This window comes from Perna viridis, chromosome 8 (assembly GCF_037379345.1).
Source record: "Perna viridis isolate PV_CMFRI_1.1 ecotype Kerala chromosome 8, ASM3737934v1, whole genome shotgun sequence".
Taxonomy (NCBI): domain Eukaryota; kingdom Metazoa; phylum Mollusca; class Bivalvia; order Mytilida; family Mytilidae; genus Perna; species Perna viridis.
In genome coordinates this window covers 28,361,557-28,375,922 of record NC_142452.1, presented here as the reverse complement: position 1 = coordinate 28,375,922, position 14,366 = coordinate 28,361,557, and the positions used below count along the sequence as shown (strand labels likewise).

Genomic DNA, 14,366 nt, shown 5'->3' with positions numbered 1-14,366 from the left:
GTATTCTAGAACAGGAAGCCAAATTTTTTAAGTGGATGGCTTTTAAGAACTTTATGCAAATGACCCTTAACTTAGAATATATATGTCCTTCCTGAATTTCTTAGAAAATTGAAATTTAATTTGACACTTATGTCTTCTATTCAATTTGTTTTATAGGATTGTTAAAGCTGCATTAGCTGTCATTTTCGTAAATTTTTTGTTTCTTTTGAAATACCTTAACTTTGAATTATTTCTACTAAATTGTACTTTTCTTGTACAATTTCATTTGACATCCACAAATAAAATGCATAAAATACATGAAATAGGTGTCTATATATTATTTGTCTTGCAAGACAAAAAATCGACCTAGATAAGTTTGTATGCTGTAAGGGTCGCTTCTTTAATAACAAATCTGATTGCAAAGCAAAAGTGGTTATTCAACGGCAAGGAAGACCGACAGACTCAAGCCGTAAATGAAAAAGTTCGAATATAACGCAAGGATCTATTTGAAATTTACATATTGTGATATAATGCGGTGCAAATATGATCATTTTTATTTGAAAACTAATCAAGAAATAGATGAAATGAAATGAAAACAAGACACGTGCTTACCTGTGTATCCGTTACTGTTATTTTTTCACTAAGGTTCAAGTATTTTTAACCCTGGTGAATGTTTTGTAGGCAATCTTCAGAAGTAATGGCGAAAAATAATTAGATCAGACCTATCGATCATCTCTGATTAAAAAAACGTTATTTTCACAATATTCTGTAGGTATGATCGATATCAATTGCTTCAATTGCATTACTACAAATATATTTCATTAAATTGGCAAAATTCAGTAGAATCAAAACTTAACAACTTTGGCAGCTAATGCAGCTTTAAATATGATGTCTAAATTTGTAATTCAAAAAAGCTAAAGAAACTGTTCAAAGATGTGCTCAGTTTTCAATGTCAGCATGATGAAATAGGATTTCTAATATGACGTGCTTCAAAACTCTTTAGATGACAGCCATGGTAAAAAAGTGATAAATAAATGGGCTGCATCTTCTGAAAGTTATGAAGAAAATAGTCCTATTATAATAAAAATAAATCATGGAAACTCCATTTTATCATTGTTTTACCACGGGCTGGCAATTTTATATTTAACCCTTCCCTATCAATGCAACATAAATGGCCAGCCCATGTAAAACAATGATAAAATAAGTCAGTGATTTATTTCTTAATAAGATGCAATAAAACATCTTTACACACTCCCTAAATTGTTAATCAGTTAACTACACAGCAATTGCTTCATTTGTATAGGTTCAATTGCCATATCTGTTAACCCATCCACATTATGGGGAAGACTCCCACAAAATCAACAAAAATTAAAGAATCTCCCACATAAAAATGTAAGGTTTGTGGGAGGATGATGGTAACAATTACAATATTTTCTGTGAAAAAAAGTTTTTGTTAATTCAGGCTGAAAGTGCATTGTTCACTATTGAACATAGGGATGTTGGATAGATTTACATCTTTATTCACAATAGATCTGGCATCTATGTTTCTGACATTGAAGTTAAGTCATCTTTTATGTCAAACTACTCTAAGAAACAAATCAGAATTTGTCGGCAGTTACAAAAAGTCTGAATTTGATGTCTGATACAATAAAACTGTTATTATATAATTTGCAAATATACAATTAAAAATGGTCAAGCTATGCATGAAACTGAACTTGATATAGACCTAAAAGTACATGAAAACCTATTTAGTAAATAATATGAAAGTTTGATAAATATGGATCAATTGGTTAAGCCATATCTGCTACACTGAAAAATAAACTCAAATACAGAAAGAAGAATTTGTCCATGAATTATTTGCTGTAGTGATCTGCAATGTCATAGTAGTACCATCCACCATGTGGTGCTAAAAAGTTTAATATAGAAATCACTAGAATAAAAGAACATTAACTCTTGTAAGGATTTTGACATGAAGAGTGGAGCTTCGAACAAATATAGTTTTAGAATCAGACATATTCAAGACAGATTTTCCCAACAAATGAGAAAGGCCGAGTTGTTTGAATTGTTTTGAACAGTTAACAAGAGTTAACAATCCTTTTTAGATTCAATCATCTCCACTTTGGAACCTCAGAACAGATCTATAATACTGTACATGTATCCATGCCCATACACTAAGAAACAGCTAAACTAAAGCAAACAATACACCCACCTCCTTTTTTCTATGTTAAGGATTCTAGCAACTTAAAAATGAGAAATAAGAGGCTCCCTGGAGCGTGAATCATTCACTTTGTTGAATTTTGCCTTTCAAAGGCAATAAATGTAACAAGAAGTTGTCCAACAATTTTGACTCAAGAAGTCTTTGGTAAGACTTTTCATGAGGATCATTTATCCCTGAAAACTTTCATAGTTCTAATGATAAGGCTCATTTCAGCTGTTGTAAGAATTTGGCTAATCCTAACGGTTTTGGAGATATATGTGAAAAACTACTGTCTGACCCTATTTTCTATTTTTAGAAATGGTAGCCATGTTTTTTTACAAATCAAAAATCCTCACACCAGTTCTATACAGGATACCCAAAGGATCATTCATACCAAGTTTGGTTCTAATTAGTCAAGCAGTTTCAGAGGAGAAGAGTTTTGTATAATTGTTAACGACAACAACGACAAAGGACAACGACAACGGACCACGATGACAACATACCACGACAACAACGGACACCAAATGATGGCAACAGCTCACATAGCCTTTGGCCAGGTGAGCTAAAAAAATAAAAGAAAAAGAAAACTGTTGTCCATTAACACAAAAATTGTTCCAAAATATAAAATTACAAATTCTTTACTAAAATAATTAAATTCTATCTTGAGTGTGGACAAGCATTTAGTGTCTCATACACCTACACCTCTTTGGAATGGGGTTCAATAAACATACTCAATTCTATAATGTTGGATATCAGACTATACTAAAATCCATCTTCATTTTCATGTAGTCTTTCCTATATCTTAAACAAAGTTAACAATTAGTTTGAATAGATGCCCAATTTGCAGCAAAAGAGAGACAACTCTATTTCAATTCATTGGAAAAAACTGACTTCATAGGAATTGCATTCAATCATAACTTGAAAAATTCTACCTGGAATTTGATGTAAATTATTGTTGAAAATAATTCAAAAACATTTTTTTTCCACTTTTGAGCCTCAGAACAAATCTATAGTACTATAGCACATGTACATCTACATATCTATTTTGTGATTGGTTGATTGGTAGATTGATTAATTGGTGTTTAAGTAGCTGTATTTCAGCAATATCCAGGCATTGAACATGAATTGGATATTAGAATGAACACGAAATGAAGACAAAATGAAAAACTGAATGGGACAAATTTGGATTGTCAATAGAAATAGGGAGAGGTGGGTAAAGTCAGGAAATTTAGCCCCCTGCAGCAGAGTGCAAAGGTTCCTACTATCGAATACCATAGCTGAATTCTTTAACAGAGGAGGAACATTGCATCTTTATGGTTAGCTGTCAGGTTTTCTGTATTATGGCCCGACAACCTAAGCATGGGACATGGCAGGGGTACCCCATTCAACCATCTGGGACACACAACCCAGTTGCTCTGTGAGCAGACACCCTAGCTCCAGGCCAGGGTTCTGTTCACTATTTAGTCACCTTTAACAACAAGCTTCGCGCTGCTGCAGGCCTATTCTTTTAACACCCAGACCCGAACATGGCTATTTCTTTTGTGGCAGGCAGAAGAACAGTGCATTGATGGTCATCTCTACATCTAAATATGTCTGTCAAAATATATATATAAATTAAGAGAATTTTGTACTTTCAACTCATCAACCCAAGGCACTGTAGAATGGGGTGCAATGATATTGGAAATCACACTTTATTACTAGTATCAATCTTCTACTTTTAAATGTTCATATACTGGAAATCCTTTCTATATTTCCAGAATAAATATTTACATCTGAAAGTTTGAATAGACCAAAGCACAGTTTGTTTGTCATTTATTTCTAAATAAGGCAAGGATAAATATTCCAAAGTTTCAAGGCAAAAGAGAGATAACTCTATTTTAACTGCTGGATAAAAAAAAATGAAGCAAATAACTGTTGAATATATTTTGATACATTTGAAAAATTGATACCATCAATAAAACACATCAAGGTTTGCACCTTGTTAAAATTTCACACAACAAGTACTTGGTATGCTCAATTTCAAGAACTTTCAATTAGACCATATCAGAAATTTTGTTTGTTTCAAATGAATGTAGCTACCTCATAAAACTTACCTACCCAAAAGATTTAGTATCCTTTTTCAGTCAAAACAAAAGTTTTGTTTCAATTTTCAAATAACTATTCTAAACATTTTTAGTTCTGATTTTAATATATAAGTTAATTATTACAGAGTGAAAAAACATTTTCCCTATCTTTATATACCCACTTAAAGAACATCTTCGAAACATTATAAATGGGGCAGGGTGGAATAGAACAAACTTGTTTAGAAGACAAACCTTTCATGTATTATGACATAAAAAACTTAGTCTGGTTTTATCTTCTTTCCTCTTGATAACACTTGAAATAATCTTAACTTTCTTCAACACTTATCTACCAAAGTTTCAATTAACCTACCCATATCTACTTAATCATTAATCTTTCTATGCTTTTGTTCTGACAACTGACAAAAAAAGAAAATAACAAAAATAAAAATTACCTTTATTCTCTTCAACATGCAATTCTAACTGGTTAATTGATAATTCAAGATAAAATGATCAATATCTATACTCCTAAAATAATATGTAGCTTTTTATATCTTTTATTTTTGTTTGGTTTTTAACCTGTTTGTTAATAGCTCAACTGGATTTTTAACAATTAACATGCTTGCTAATGGAAGCTTTTCATAAGTCTTGTTTTTGCTACAAGCAGTCTTATGGTCTAAGAAAAGATCCATTGATTGATTGGTTTTTAAACATCCATTAGCAGTTATTTATTGCACATTATGAACAAAAACATGTGCTCAATTATTATGAATAGGAGTGCAACAATACACCTAAATCATAATACGATACAAGTCATAATCCAAGAGTGACGATATGATACATAACAGCTTGCAGTCCTGTATATTTTTGCCTATATTCAACAGATTTAAAAATGACAAATTTTGATTAAAAAAACGATGAATTTGTTGATGCCAGGTGTCATTCTTAGAGTCTATAACTTTGATCTTAACAATGATTAATGGATTTTTCCTCACAAGAAATATCCTACTTTACTATTTGCATAGTAATTTCATCAATGGTTTGAAAAAAAGTTGTATTTTGACCTGGGAGCATGGACCAGGTCCACCAGTAGGGTAAGTGTCCTCTGCTTTTATAAAAACACCCGCCAACTTGCTCATAAAAAGTCGTGGGGGAAGACAAACGAGGAAAAGAAAACTATGACCCGTTGAATAAATCAGTTTTCATGGTGCAGATGGATACACCATAACAATCCATGAGTTCATGATGAGGACCATAAAACTTCTGTAGTGATGACTTCAATCTTGTAGCAACATAACCCTTGTTAGAGTTCTAGTGCAATACAAAAAGTCTGCATAGTTTCGGCAAGCTCCAGCATAACTCAGTCAAATGCACCATATAGTGACCAAAAGTATTGAGATACATCATTATTGCAATGAATTGTTTTATCCATAATTGTGAACCTTTATGCATCATAACATACAGTATAAAAAAGCTGTATTTTGAGCATGTTTTCTCATGGAAGTTTATTTCTGTCATTCTATGTTTTGTTTTTACAGGGTTTTTTTTTTAAATATTTTAACAAGCTTTAGAATGGAGAGGACTGACTTGCTAAGATGTATTTTTAAAGTGATCACTGATAACAGCTTTTTCTAAGTTTGTTTCATTTTGTTTATTTTTGTTTGTTATGTTTGTTTTGATATGCTTTCTAATGCCATTAGTAAAGAATATACTTGATACACACGGGCAAATATGCCACACATGAGAATCATATGGTTTGCATCATATGATTATCATATGAATCGATCACCATATGATAATCATCTGTTTCAGTTAACATATGATAATCACATGGTTATCATATGATTATCACATGTTTTTCACAAACATGATTATCATATGTTTTCAAGCCCATATTATCATACGAGAATTATATGATAATCACATGACTACCACATGATAAATATCATATGATTTTCATATGATTACCATATGATTATCATATGAATTGAGCACCATATGATTATCATATGTGACACATTTGGTTGTGTACTTAATGATATAACTGATCAACTCCTTAAGCTAGATTTTAAAAGGTACGATCATGAAAGCTTTTAATGCATTTACTTAGTTTTTCTGTGTACACTCTTCAGTTTCCTAGATTTAGATAATCCATTATCTCCAATTCAGGAGGTAAGCTTGATACTTATAGATCATAGATTTTTAAAATGCAATGATAATGTCAGAATAAGGATGGTAGAAGGGGGTAGTAACCACCAATGGAACAAATATTGCACCAAATAATTATTCTAATTTCTCAAAGCACTCTCTAGCTAGTGACCAGTAATGGACAGTAGTATGTACCTAAATACATCAGTTGAAAGATGAGCCTAAAAACCAAACATTTTTCTGACTCACACTGAATTATCAAGTATCTGCACATCAGCATGGTCATTAATCTTTTCTGGCTTTTCCTTCTGACAACTGACATGTGCATGTCTGAACATCTGCAGAAAGAAATAGATGGTTTTTTTTTTTGTTTTTTTTTATGCACAATAGTACTTTAAACAGAATAAAGCATTGCAACTAAAGAGTTAAAGATAAAATAACAACAGAATCTGTTGTTCTGATATTTTGTAAAAGACGGAGTATGTGATGAAATAACACAATTTCCAATATTTGTCTTATAATAACTACATACAAAGTTTTTTTTAAGTTTATTTTCGATCTGAGCATGTAAAAGACTGACACAAACGTCTGCTGTAGTTTGATAAAATGTTCAGCATGAGCTGTCAAAATTTCTGGACCTTTGCAACAGATGTAACACCATTGTAATAAATGAAAATTGATCCTTCCACGTAAACTGTGAGTAGTCAATGAGCATGTGTAACATATACATCCACAGAAGTAGAGCTTGGGTAAACTAAAACAATTTCCCTCACAGTATTCTCATCAACTACCCCACAGTTAACACAAAAGGTTCTATTGGGATACAAGGCAGTTCTTGATACTTTGTTTTCCGCCAGTATAAACTATAAATGCATACAACTTGTAAGTCTCCATTTATCAAGAACTTTGAACAGTGAAAGCATTTAAAACTAAAACCAATTGCATTTAGTTTGTATATAGTTTGGTCCCTGGAAATAGCAATGTATGGTTATCAGAATTTCTCTTTTTTTTTTTGGTTATAGTATTACATAATATAAATTGTATCTTTGAAAAAACCATTTGAACCAGATGTTACACACTACATTGTGCTCAGAATACCCCCATTCAACCATTCCAGTCAAAGATGGGAAATGGAGACACAGAGTACAATTTGTCCTAAAAAACAGTAAACAGGGAGTAGGCAACATGATACAAGTCATCTTGAGAAAGCAATATACCAAATATCTAAGCATTTCATTCTGTAGAAGCTGGGAATACTGTTACGAAAATTTCCATTATGCAGCACTCTGAAAAACTACATAGTCAACCTGTAAAGAGGAAGTAAATGTGTGACGAAACTGAAAAGGGGGGAATGGTGAAAGTCATCATGAGATAGCAATATACAAAATACTTAAGCATTCCCTTCAGTAGAAGCTGATAATTCTGTTAAGAAAAAAGTGTAACCAATGGGTGGACGGACCGACCGTTGGACAGACTGATGGACAAGATAATTGTAATATAGACCCCACTATGATAATTACAAGGGGTTTTAAAGCATTTGTGTTAAAATTTTACTTGCTAAGTTTGTTATAACACTGTTGAGAAAAAAAGTTTAAAACAACCAATTAAATATGTCCACTACAGGTGCATGGTTTTCCAACTTCCTAATTCATTGATAATCATCAATTCTCCACTTACTATTTGATATCTGGTGTAGACAGGCTTTCAGATTATTCATGGTATGTTTCAGAAAGGTTTCATTGTATTGGATCAATTGAACAGACCCCAATTTGTTCAAGACATACTGAGACAGACATTTTGGCTCGCTGAACTGCTCACAGTTAGTAACTACCATTAAGGGGTTTGGTACAACACTGCAGAGGATTGAACCAATGACCTATTTGGCACAACCTACCACCACTTAAGTAGAGTATGATTGCTTGTTATATGTCATTTATCCTTGTTTTATTTAATGTCTAGTCTAACACAGCTCTTCACATGTAGGAATGTAAAAATAGCAGACAGATGTACAGACAAACAATGCATCAGCCACAGTCTAGATCTCACAAAGTGATCACTCATAACATAAGCTCTAACACACCACATAATTTAATTTATCAAAATAATAGCATCAAAGTTTCCAGTAATATCATACCAATTTACATGATTATAACACCAATGGTACAACAATTTTAAAGGCTGGTGAAGGGTAAAACAAATGGGTGTAATTCACTTAATTAAATGTAAGCATGTATACATCAATGATAGTTAACTTCATAAAGGCCCTCCTTAAAATGAATAAAGAAACAAATATTAAATTAGTTGTAAACAATTTAGGAGATCATCATTTATATAAGGGTGAGAAAATGATTAAATTAAAGGACAATTTTTAGTTAGAGGGGTATTAAATATGAGGAAAAAATATCTGCTAAGCAGACAGAGGGACAAATTTTAAGGTATAATCACAAAAAAATTCGGTTTACAATTTTCTTAGATTTGATAAGATAAACATGTCTTCTTGAATCTTTGCCTGATTTTTGACCCAACGGGATACAACATACCTTTAAAGACAACCTGGCCTTTCTTAGTACGGTCTTGATTTTAATGTGGCTTTGATCTGGTATGGCTAAAAATGTAGGATAGACTAGGCCTGGATATTTTAATAGTCGCAACAAGTCAAGCCAAAATCCAGATCAGACCAGGCTAGGCCAATGAGCTTTGGCTATGAATGACAATACTGCCCTTGAATACACCTAAAAATACCGTGTGTATTTAAGAAAAGAACAAGAATAGTACTATAAATATCCGTTCTCCCATTCTAAGCTGGTGATTAAAAATGCATGTGACTTTTCAACTATCGGGCAGTGATCAAGTTTCTGTCCACCCATTCTACATTTCCTAAGTTTTCTTCAAATATCATGGGAGAGACCAATTTTCCTTCAGCCTTTTTTTGATCTGAATTATTTCTCCACTCTCTATGGGAAAATTCAGATTTTAACATGCTCGCTTTAGAAATTGATTCTCCCTCAGCCTTTTCTTTGTTTATAATTACTTCTATACTCAATTCCAAACAATGTAAGAACTGTCAAATTTGCGAAGCAAATTTATAGTCATTCCTTCCGTGGGACTCGAACTCATACTGCTGTGACATCTATGACAACAACTATACTCCAGTTTTGAACATAACTCCACTCAGCAATCATTGGCTCTTGCCAATCTCAAGGAAGGGCAAACATTGGTTTACTTAAACACTGCAGACAAACCTTAATTTGCAATTAGTTTCTTTAGCATTTTTTCTAATCAAACATCGTTTGACAATCAGATACTTAATTATTCACTTTTTTTTAACTTAACAAGATTCTGCAGTTTTCTTAACACGCTGTCTGCAGCATCAAGAGAATTCCAAATGTCAGACATTGTTTGTACATTGAGCTCCTGCTTTCTGAGTTCTTGGCAATAAATTCTAATGGACTTCACTACATCTCGAAAGGCAATAATTAGTAAGCAAGAACTTCTGGAAATTAAAACAAATTTCGTAAACACAAATACCAAGTAAATGGACTTACAGAAAATGGAGGTCATATAAAACCATTGTATTCATACTGTTTCTGAGGATTTTTCTAAATGGTACTTGCAACAGAACAATTTCTTTCAACAGCAGCAGAAAAATAAAAAAATCAATGTTTTGCCTCCCTCCCAATGGACCATTTCTAGCTCTTTTTTTTAGGCTCTATAAGAAATTCTACCAGGCAAAAGTACAAATTTTCAGTAATCACAGCTGGAATTTTCACCTTTAAAAAAATCCAACTGAGTCTGTCCAAAATTAGCATGAAAGGATCCCTTGTAAGTACATAACAGGGGCAGGCCCAGTAATTTTGAAAAGGCGGATTCCAGAAGGGTTTAAAAAGGAGGGAATCCAGGCTACCATTTGCTCAGTTTTGCCCAATTTTTTGCTGGAAATAAACAAAATTTTACCCCTGGATCTACCACTGCCTAATATATATGCATGGTACAAAAATTGCCAAACATACTGAAAATTTATCCTCTCAGCATCTGGGAGGGAAGCATAAATAATCTGTATCAAGATCCATAATGACTTTTCTGCAGCTGTTGAAAGATATATGTGCATTTCTGAACATAAATCTTTTGTAAACTTTTTATGTTTGCCATAAAACTATTAATTGCAATTTTGTTTAGTAATGAGATGTGACTTTCATAAGAAATTTGTCTGGATGTAAATATTCCAAATGCATTTTATTCCCTGTCATTAAATGTGGATTTAGGACTTCAATGTGCAGAGATGTACATAAAACAGAATACTGGTATGCACAGAAAATATATGGAATAATTGGTAATTTCGAGAAAACTAGGGTTATTTTGGGATAAAGAAATACAAATTGTAACATGAAAATACCACTAACAAAGAACAACTCAGAAGCAACATGCATATAAAAATTTAAACTGAATCAAGCAGCATACAAACTGCACTAAAAAGTCTAACTGAACTCTAGAGCTCACTAAGAATAAGTTATTTCTGTTTCTCACAAGACATCTATCATGCTCCATGTTGAAGGCAATAACTGATCGAGGAAGGAGAACAACTATTGACTAATGTTCCTATATTGGCCTATATATAATTAAAACTGCCAATACGATACAAAATACATAAGTGTACCAATATAGTCATCCAATATGGATTTAGCTGTCCAATACGGATTTAGCCGTCCAATATGTCATATTCCATATTGGCCTAGCGTATTGGACTAGCCAATAATGGTACAATTGTGTAAGGTTTTCCATATTGGCTGAGTTATTGGTCCTCAGCTAAAAATATTGAACTTCGGCTATGCCTCAGTCCAATATGGCTAGCCTCGAACCAATAACTAAGCCAATATGGAAAACCTTACACAATAATACTATAGTAGAATAGAACTCCTTACTGAAACTGGCAGTCTAATTCAAAACCCTTAGGCCATAAATTAAAAATGTCTGTTTGCCCTCTACCAACCAGGAAACTAGTTAAAGATGCTGTTAAAGTGTGCATAATATATCATTAATGTTTGATATATAAAATATATTTTTCACATTCAATACATGTTATTGCAATTTACTTAAAAATCAAAGGACTTATGCCTCAAATTCAGTTTTTGAATTCTGTTAATGTGCTTATTGACAAATAGACATAGAAATTTTGACCAATCAGAAATGTGGTTACAGATAAATTGAAGACAATGCAGAAAAAAAAAGAGTGCTTTATTTGATAGTTTAACAAAAAAAAACACAAAAAAACCTGTTATATCCAAGAAAATCAAGGGGTTTTCAGTAGCAGATCCGTAAATTTTGAAAAGGGGGCCAGTTACGGCCTAGAGTGGTTCCGGACTAGAGTGGTTCCTGCCTAGAGTGGTTCCGGACTATTATTTGCTGATATTTTGCCCAAACTTTACATGATTTTTTTTTTTTTAAATTCAACAAAAGGAGGGATTCAGACCCCTGGAAATACCCCTCTGCATCAGCCACTGGGTTTTGACCAGTGGTTTTAGTTAAACAGATTTTACAGTAAGTAGCAGGGAGCAAATTGACCTCAGAATTCAGTATCAGTCATTCAACTCCATATCAGTTACTACCAATACTATACTCAAGATAATGTAGAAATAGAAGTAATTGATTTGACAGGTCGGTACTTAATATAGAGTATCAGATAAATATATCTCCCTTGTATAATGCACTATCTATGGTTAATATCAGTATAGAGTTTGATTTAGAATATGGCCAACAATCGTAAGGTGCTAAAGACATCAATTGGTCCACTTAATTGCAATCTTAATAATAATGTCAATTCAGAAATTATTTCGTCAAAAAAGTTTCAACTATTGCAAAAATTGTGACTAACTTGAAATTGCAAACATATTGCATTTTTAAAATCACATATGTAGGATTTTTTTCGGAAAATTACAAAATTTAATATTGCATTTTGACCCAAATGACAAAAGTAATGCACACAATAATTTATTAATTTAATGTATCATATGAAAAACCCTACATGTCAGCAGAGTCTAAAAAAATACACAAACAGACAATCAAAAAGCAAATATTGAGTTAAGACAGCAACCATACTGGAATAATGATCCCATACATGTTGACTTATTTGATTCAATTTTACAGGTCATTTCAATTTAAACAGCACTCCTTCCAAAACTATTTCTGAGTTTAAAAGGGACAGTGAACTTCTAATTAAGTCGTTGATATTGTTAGAAACTTCTTGCAGTAATTTCAGTACTTTATATTCACGTATCATTTGCATAATTATACATTTATACTCCATGTTATGCTGCTGATCTGTGCCGTGTATACTGCCATAGCATCATAGTTCTAGCTTCATACGAGTTAAAAATGTACCTCTTAAATATCATACACATGTGTTCTACATGTGTTTCTTGCTTGTATGAGACAGTAAGTTTACATGAAATGATCGGTAAGCATTAAAAGTTACCCAGTTTCTGATTCAAGCACAGGGTCTCATTACAAGATTATACAGGTCATATACATTAGCAGGACAGCAATATCTATGAATATTCATTGCCAGTTGTTTAATCTGGTTCCTAATCTGGTTCCCTGGTCAATAAGCGACCCAAAGATCGCTAAAATGAAAAACATGATACACATTGATTTTTTCTATGTTTCTAAGAAAAGTTCTTAAATACATCAGAAGGGATAAATAACTTACATACCATAAATCATAGAAATGTAGCATATTCCACAAAACAAGCAATATACCAAATATCTTAGCATTCCCTAAAGTATGAGCTGAGAAATTAGTGTAACATACAAATAGATGTATGGACAGATGCACAAGGTGATTGCCATGGTATTTAAAAAAGAAAATAAAGTGTTTAGAATTATTGTAGGAAATGTAGGACTAATTGGCAGCAGCATACCATACCTCCCATCATAAAACTGTTTTAAAAGTTAATTTCAACTATCATAACTAAAATATTCCTGGTCTTTTTAAAAATATTTTGCTCTGCAGCAGTCAAAAAGTACTGCTACAAAAATATTTTCTATTCTTTTGAGCTGTCATCATGTCGTACTGAGGCCATTTCCTGTACATACTGAATTCATAAGTCTAAAATGACGTTGTGTTTCCCCAATCTCAACATTAGCAGGAATTCTATTACAAATACATTCTACCAGAAAGTTCCAGTACATATCATAGAAAATTTCAGATCAAGCTGTGTGCTAACTTCTTTGTACTTTCAGAACAATTAAGAAACCATGAGATAATCAATTTACTGGTACTTAGTAGAGAGACTTAAAATTGGATCAGAATGCAGAATTTTGTCACCTGAAGAGAATAATATTTCTTTGTTCTAAGTTGCTTGTATAAACAGTTCATATGGTACTTTCTGTAATTTTGAATACAAAATATGATAATGACACTTGATTTTTCTCTGTTTCTTTAAAAGAAAAAAAAGGAAACCATATTTTAGTTCTTATTTCCAAAATTTAAATCAGAATGCACACAAAAATTGTAAATTCACAACAAATCAATGTTAAATTGCCAAGTGATTTCTTGAGGATTGATTGACTGAGGTTTAACATACATCCTACGGAAGATATTTCATGCAATTCAGGATGAGAAGGTTGTATCATTTAAGGAGGTGGACCTAGGGTAAGGGACACAACTCTTACAAATCATTGGAACATTTGTATTCAGCATTTTACATCAATCTCATGTAAGCATCAAAGTACCCTGGACGGACTTCATTCTGTTTCAAATGAAAGCTTGATATGCTTTGGTGAAATAGAATATGATGCAAACATATCACTGATTTCAAGAGTTATGTCCCTTACCCTAAGTCTACCTCTTTAAAAAGACCCTGCCTACTTGTCCAACATACCAAGCTAGTGTTTTTATAGTGTTTTATATGCTAACTCAAAGAAGCAACAGCCTGCAGGTATGAATATCAACCCACTCTGATACGAGCCAATCAGTCCTGACTCTT

At 32.6% G+C, this 14,366-nt stretch overlaps 1 protein-coding gene across 1 annotated transcript in view; it reads right to left on the bottom strand.

Annotated features, from left to right (window-relative positions):
* LOC148610091 (tumor protein p53-inducible protein 11-like) overlaps positions 1–14,366 on the bottom strand; it is a 213,150-nt gene that overhangs the window by 179,760 nt on the left and 19,024 nt on the right. The gene's annotated exons all lie outside the window — the stretch shown is intronic.